Source organism: Crocodylus siamensis, chromosome 1 (genome assembly GCF_052110815.1).
Source record: "Crocodylus siamensis isolate JL-2025a chromosome 1, ASM5211081v1, whole genome shotgun sequence".
In the NCBI taxonomy this organism is placed as follows: Eukaryota; Metazoa; Chordata; order Crocodylia; family Crocodylidae; genus Crocodylus; species Crocodylus siamensis.
The window spans coordinates 278,428,001-278,435,888 of NC_143395.1; positions in this window are offsets into that span (position 1 = coordinate 278,428,001).

Here is a 7,888-nt window from a genome sequence, read left to right on the forward strand (position 1 = left end):
TCCGTCGCAGCCTTGGCTTTCCTGGTTCACTCCCTGCAGGACCAGATCAGTGTGGAATATTCCTCCTTAGAGGTGGATCCTGTCCTCCATCCTTTGTAGGCCTTTCTTTTTAGACGCAAGAGGTCCGCTAGTTCCCTGGAGAGCCAGGGGGGCTGCTGTGCCCTTTTCTTGCCTTTCCTCCAAGATGGAATAGCATTTACTTGCGTATTGAGGATCGCTCCCTTGAGGAGCAACCACTCTTCCTGACCTCCCCTCCCCTTGGGGTCATGGTCCCTTAGGGCCTCACCAACAAGCCTCCTGAGCTTGTCAAAGTCAGCTTTCCTGAAGTCAAGGACTTCTGTATTGCTGACTGACTTGTCAGCTTTACAGCAGATGGTGAAGGTGATCAGCTCATGGTGGCTGTCACCCAGCTTCCTTTCGATCATTAGGTCGCTGATTAGGTTGTCCCCAGTTGCCAGTACCAGGCTGAGCAGTGCTTTACCTCTCATTGACCCGTAAACCTTTTGTGTCAGATAGAGGTCATCCACATAGCAGAGGAAGCTTTGCAACCGCTCGGATTTAGCCGAGCTCTCTTCCCACGAGATGTCTGAGTAGTTGAAGTCTCCCATGACAACCATGGACCTGAAGCATGCAGCCTCAGCCAATTCCCTGGTGAACTCCTGGTCAAGCTCTTTATTTTGGGTGGAAGGTCTATAGTAGACTCCCACCATTGTGCTGTGATCTCCACAGATTTTAACCCAGAGGGTCTCCAGTCATCCACCCTAATCGCCAATGTCGGCTTACAGGGATGCATAGCTCTACTTAACATAGAGAGCTTTGCCCCCCATCCCTTTTTTATACTTGATCTCTCCTGGAAGGGTATAGCCTTATACCCATGGTTCAGTCATGGGTAGAGTCCCACCAGGTCTCTGTTATCCCTATGACATCATAATTTTTTGCATTAAGCAGGAGGACAGGTTCCTCCTGTTTATTCCCCAAGCTCCTGGCATTTGTGTATAGGCACGCAAGTGTCCCCTTGGGGGCCCTTGCCTTGCCTACCAGTTGTTCCAGGGCTGGGGCAAGGGTGGGCTCCCTTAAGTGCCTTGGCCTGCTGGCTTTGCAAGGGTTGCTCAGTGGGCCAGCAGTGGCGGTAGTCCTCCCATCCCCCAACGGGCTTAGTTTAAAGCCCAGTGGAGCAGGTCACCCAGTCTGGCTGAGAAGAGCCTCCTCCCCAGTGGAGAGAGGTGGAAGCCGTCCTTTCCCAGCAGCTCGCTGCCTTTCTCACCAAAGAGCGGGCTGTGGTCATGGAAGCCAAATTCTTCCCGATGACACCAGTGCTACAGTCTTTGGTTCACTACCTGGATCCTCCTCTCCCTCCTCAGGCCATAGCCTGAGACTCAGAGGATCAAAAAAAACACCACCTGTGCCCCCAAACCCTTTAGCCCCGCTCCCAAATACCTGTAGCACCTCATGACCTGGCTGGGAGCGCTCCAAGCCATTTCATTGGTGCCCACATGGATAAGGAGAATGGGATAGTGGTCAGTGGGCTGGGGGAGTTTAGCGATCTTCTCCACAATATCTTGGATGTGGGTTCCTGGGAAGCAGCAGACTTCCCGGGCTAAGGGGTCAGAGTGGCAGATTGGCCCCTCAGTCCTCCTCAGGATGGAGTCTCCCATGACAAACACTTTGTGTTTTGTCTTGGGGAGAGCAGGGGCAGTAGCTACAGTAGTGCTCGTGTTGCCTGTAGGAGCTGGCAACTCAGCAAGCTCTGCTGGGGCTGCAAGAGGTTTGTACTTGTTGTATAGCTCCAGCAGGCCAAGGGTCTTGGGGCCCTTGACCACCTTGGTCCAACCCCTGGGCTAGACAGTAAGGGAGGTCCCTGAGTCCTCTCTTGCCCTGAAGGGAGACCGTGGTCTACCCTCCGCCTCCCAGGGGGCCTGGCAGTAGGAGTTGATCTCTTGCTTACAGTCCCTGATGGCACACACTCTCTGGACTGCAGCCTGGAGCTCCTCCAACTGGCGCACCAGAGACCCTAGTAGGAAGCAGACCCCAGAAGGGGAAGTGACCATGCTCCCAGGCCCCAGAGTCTGAAAAAGCAACAGCCAGCCCCTGCAGCCAAGAGCAAGAGGCTCCCTCTGTGTGGAGCCTGGAACCATGGGCTCTGTCTGGGTGGCCATCTCTGAGGTGCTGGGGTGGGGCGCAGGCCCCGAGAGGACCCTTGGGTTGCAGCACTTGCCAATCAATGTCATGCCGCTGCTGGGCTGGCTACGGCTGGGACTGGCTTCCCTAGGGTGAGGGTGCACAGACAGGGCTGCAAGCCTTCCTGTTCATCCTCCTGCACGAACTCCATGCTAACTCACATGCCATGCAGACAAGCATGCCTGTTTGCACAGCCTGTTCATGACACTCCTGTTGCATGGCTCCCTGGGGGGCTGGGTGAAGTAGGGGCTGGGGCAAGATCCTCCTCAGCTCCGGCTTGGCTGCCTCCCTGTGGCTAAGCTGGGCTAGTCCCTCCCACCAGGTGCCCCGCTTACCTCCGGCTGCTGCTAAAGGTCGGCAGGGGCGCTCCGTGGCAGTTGGAGGTCACTGAGGCCTTTGGGGGAGCGGGGATGCAGCAGGCTTGCACCCACGCATCTCGTGCCACTCCCGGAGCCTGTCAACCATCACTTGATTTTAGCCTACAAGAGGCTGGGAAGCAATGCCTTACAGAAATGTCTTTAGGACCAACTCACAGGATCATCATAAAATTCTAGTTTATTAGACGGATGCAAAAGCACGATCACAAACCTTGGGGCTGATCCCCTCAAACACACACACATTCATGCACACATACACACTCACAGTAGCCAGCTATGAACACTAAGCACCGATACCCATCCCCGAGCGCTGGAGTCTGCCCTTGATGGCCTGTCAAGGCTTCTTTCAGTGCACTGTTGCTTCAGAAGGGGTCACTGGCTGGTCCTTCTGGCTGGGCAGGCAGGGTGCTGGTCAGGTCAGAGAGAGCATCACTGGGGGTCATTCTTTGCTGCCTTTTATTCCTCTCTGGCAGACTTCGATGACTCCCCAATTTTCGGGCTTACCCAATCCAGGGGTTGTTGACCTCATGGGATGTTCCCCTTGGTTGTTGCTGGATGGCAGCTGTCAGCCCCAGGGGTCACGTCTGCAGGTACGTGCAGTCTTGGGAGTCCCTTGATGAAGTTTGATTAATTCACTGCTGTGATTAGTTCAAACCAGGGCTTCTGTACCTTTAACAGCAAAGTTTCAGGGAGTTCCTGGCTCTGTATTGATCCTTTCCTCTCCTTAGTCTATGGTTTCATAGGTGTTAATTGCTGCTCCTTAGCTTGTTATCCTGTCTAGCTACTGTGTTACACAATCAATCAAGATTAATTCAGGGACCCACTCCATACAGAGGAGCTGCTGTTTGATTCCTGCCCTTGCAAACATAGTACAACTTACTTTTAAAGTTAAAGTATATTTGTTACAAAGTTAAAAAGCATAGAATATAAAACATAAAAGGGTGAAATACCATGCCACATACAACAAATAGACCAAATACAATGGGGGGGAGGGGAACATACTGATGCAGAACACTATTTTGTACCTATAGAAGCATCTACAAACTATATTTCTATTACAAGTACACATTATATTCTATAAGAAATAATAATAATATAATAAAAGAAAAAGAGGGAGGAACGAAGAAAAGGTAGAAAAGAGAAAGCATCCCCAAAAGGGGGCAAATACTGCAAAAGGGGCTTTTTGCCATATGGAGGGGCTTTACTTTGGAGGGTGGGGGGAAGGCAACAAAAAGGTTTCTTGCTACACTCCCTTTCAAATAATTAAAGAGCATTCTTTAATGCCAACGCCTTTAACAGGGGTGATGCATAAGGGTGCTCGTGCACTCTCTGAGAGCACCAGTGCACCCCCTGACTGGCTGTGCTCACCACTTAGGCAATGGACGGGGGGGCAAGTGGGAGCACCGGTGCCTCCCCTGCAAGCGCCAGCCGATTGCTGCAGCCACTCCCAGAAGCATCCGCAGCCACTCCTGAAAGTTGAGTGATCGGCCGTCATGGGATCAGTTGCAGGGGTCCCCCTAGGCAGTGAGATCAGCCACAGGGAGTCCTTCCTCCTGGTCGGTGGGACTGGTCACAGGGGAGCACATGACCCCCCTGACTAAGGTGGCACCAGTTGGCCGTGGCCCTTAATAAAAAGATGATGGGAAGAAGTACTTGTGGAATGGTTCGTATATATGCTATTCACTGTACTTATACCAAAAACAAATTGATTACTGATGTGGGAGGCCAGAATAAGACAAACAAACATTACAAAATTAGTATTTAATGAGATGAAGCAATATTGGGAGGGTTCTTTTTGAGCTTATTATCTAACTATGCTAATTGTGTGAGGCATCCCTGTGATCAACCTGCTTAGAGACAACTGATTGTGCTAGCTATATTTTCTGGAAAGTACTCAGCAGCAGTCCCAATTTCCAAATAAGCAGAGCAAAGCAAATGCCCCTCTACTGATTGCCTAAAGAACAGCATAGACTGTAATAAAAGGAACACTTAAAACTTAATATTACTTCTTGGAATGAAATTCAACAATACTTTTAAGACATGTAAATACATGTAAGTTTTAGTTTTTGGAGCTTATGATTTAGCAAAAAAAATCCTTTTGGATACAATGTAGTGCAATGAACATGTATTCCTAAACAGGGGCAACGCACAAGGGGTGCACGGGGGTGAATGTGCACCCCCTTAGAGCACTGGTGTACCCCCTGTCTGGACATGCTCCTTGTATAGCCAGCGGGCAGGGGGACAAGCAGCAGCACCAGTGCCCCCCTGAGTGCAGGGTGGGGAGCGGGGCCACCAGCAAAAGCAGCCACACCACCTCCGGAAGTGGCTGCAGAGATCTGGAAGTGGCACAGCCACTTTTACACTGAGTGAGATTGGCGCCCCTGCAGCCAGCAGAATCGGTTGCTGGGCCCGCTCCCCCTCAGCCCCTGGCCAGCAGGATCATAGAATCATAAAATCAGTGAGTCGGAAGGGACCTACACAGATCATCGAGTCCAACCCCCTGCCATGGGCAAGAAAAATTGGGGGTGGGAGGGGTCATAAGACCCCAGCCAGGTGCCTATCCAGTCTCCTCTTGAAGATCTCCAGGGAAGGTGAGAGCATCACCTCTCTGGGGAGCCTATTCCAGGCTCTGGCCACCCTTACAGTGAAGTAGTTCTTCCTAATATCTAACCTAAACCTATCCTCCCTCAGCTTGTGGCCATTGTTCCTGGTGACTCCAAGGGGGGTCCTGGTGAACAGACTTTCCCCGAGGCCCTGCTGGTGGCTCCTGATAAGGTTGTAGGCAGCCACAAGATCCCCCCTCAGTCTCCTCTTACAGAGACCGAAGAAATTCATGTCCCTCAGCCTCTTCTCATAGGGCTGGCCACGGAGGCCCCCAACCATATGAGTGGCCCTCCTCTGGACCCTCTCCAGGTTCCCCGTGTCTCTCTTGAAGTGCGGTGCCCAGAACTGGACACAGTACGCCAGCTGTGGCTTGACCAGCACCGCATAGAGTGGGAGGAATACCTCTCTGGACCTGTTGGTGATGCCCCTGTTGATGCATGACAGGGTGCAGTTGGCTCTGCCTATTGCTTCATCACATTGGCGACTCATATTCATCCTGGAGTCAATCCTGACTCCAAGATCTCTCTCTGCCTCTGTGCTGCCGAGAGGGCCAGCCCCTAACCTATAACCGTAGTGCTGGTTCCCTCTCCCCAGGTGCAGCACCCTGCACTTGTCCTTGTTGAACCGCATCCTGTTCAGATCCGCCCACTTCTCCAACCTATCCAGGTCTGCCTGGATGCGGTCCCTGCCTACCTGTGTATTCACTTTACCCCACAGCTTGGTGTCATCAGTGAACTTGAACAGGGTGCTCTCCACAACCCTCATCCAGGTCGCTAATGAAAATGTTGAACAGCACCGGCCCAAGGACCGAGCCCTGGGGGACTCCGCTGCCCACACACTCCCAGGCTGACATGGACCCGTCCACCATCACCCTCTGGGTGTGCCCCTGGAGCAGTTTGCCACCCATGTGACTGTGCATTCCTCAATGCCACAGTCCCTCAGCTTGCCCACCAGAATTGGGTGGGACACCATGTCGAAGGCCTTCTGGAAGTCCAAGAAGATGACATCGACTTTCTCCTTCCCATCTAAGCTCTTTGTTACTTGGTCATAGAAAGAGACCAGGTTAGTCAGGCAGGATCGGCCTGGCACAAACCCATGTTGGTTACCCCTCAACATCACTTCCCCTGCAGGGCTCTCACAAATGTGGCCCTTGATTATTTTTTCAAAGACCTTCCCCAGGATAGAAGTGAGGCTGACTGGCCTGTAGTTTCCAGGCTCTTCCTCCTCCCCTTCTTGAAAATAGGGACCACACTGGCCCTTTTCCAGTCCTCAGGGACGTGGCCTGAGCACCAGGAGTCCTCGAACACCCGTGCCAATGGCTCTGCAATGACACCAGCCAATTCCCTCAGCACCTGCGGATGACGGCCATCCGGACCTGCCGACTTGGATACATGTAAGCCCTCCAGGTAATCCTTAACTAGGTCTGAACTAACAGTCGGGGGACTCGCATCCTTCCTGGGACTCTCTACGCTATCACTCGAGAGCAGCCCATTGTCAGCAGACAGGAACATGGAGGCAAAGAACTTGTTGAAGAGTTCTGCCTTCTCTTGCACGTCCATCACCAACTGCCCTGCCCTGTTCTGCCCTGCCCTGCCCTGCCCTGCCCCATAGGGGTCCAATGTTACCCCGAGACTTCTTCTTGCTACCTATATACTTGAAGGACTTTTTGTTGTCCTTAATCCCAGGAGCTAATCTAAGCTCCAGTGCTGCTTTAGCCTCCCTTACCAAATCCCTGCAAGCTCAGGTCAGGGAGGTGTACTCCTTCCTGGTGCCCCCTGCTTCCACCGCCAGTACGCTTTTTTCTTTGCCCTCAGTCCAGCCTGGATATCTGCACTCAGCCACGAAGATTTCTTGGACCCTTTTCCCACCTTCCTGTGCAGTGGAATTGCATCCTGCTGCGCCCCAAGGATAGCCTCCTTGAGGAAGGACCACCTTTCCTGGACCCCCATACTAGCTATGCCCTGGGATCCGAGTGCCTCCCTGACTACTGCCCTGAGCTCATCAAAGTTGGCTTTCCTGAAGTCAAGCATTTGTGCTGTGCTAGTTACCCTCCCCACCTTCCTCTGAATAGCAAACTGGATCATTTCATGATCACTGTCCCCTAGCCTCCCTTGTACTAGCACATCCCCCACCAGGTCGTCCCCAGAGGGTAACACCAGATCCAGTATGGTGTTTCCCCTAGTGGGGATGAGTACCTCCTGTATGAGGTGTAGGTCCTGTATGCACGTCAGGAACCTTTGTGAGTGGCTAGACCTGGCCGACTACTCCTCCCAGTTGATGTCAGGGTAATTCATATCACCCTGACAGTTGCACCCTTAGGATTTTGAGGAAATGGTAGAAAAAAGTAGATAGGATTTTAAACAGCTCAAATACTAACATTTTGCAACCACTGGCTTATTAGATTTTAAAAAATTAACATTAGCTAGAAAAACCAGACCTTAGTCATTCTGAACTGGCACTATTCACTTTGGGTCATGTATAACCAATGTTGCAGCCCAGCATGTAAGTGGTGATGTACTATTCAATGTGATATCTTTGAATATGACACTGCCTTCACAGTGCTCTCAAAACTGCTTCTGGAAAATAAGCCCCACCATGCTGCTTCTTCTCTGCATGTGCTATATCCAGAGCTGAGGTAGTGAAGACACTTCAGGGACATCCCTTGCCCCTGTTCTCAACCAGGTCAGAAACACAGATCCTGGGAGTGGTGACAGGAGGTGTCCCCAGGG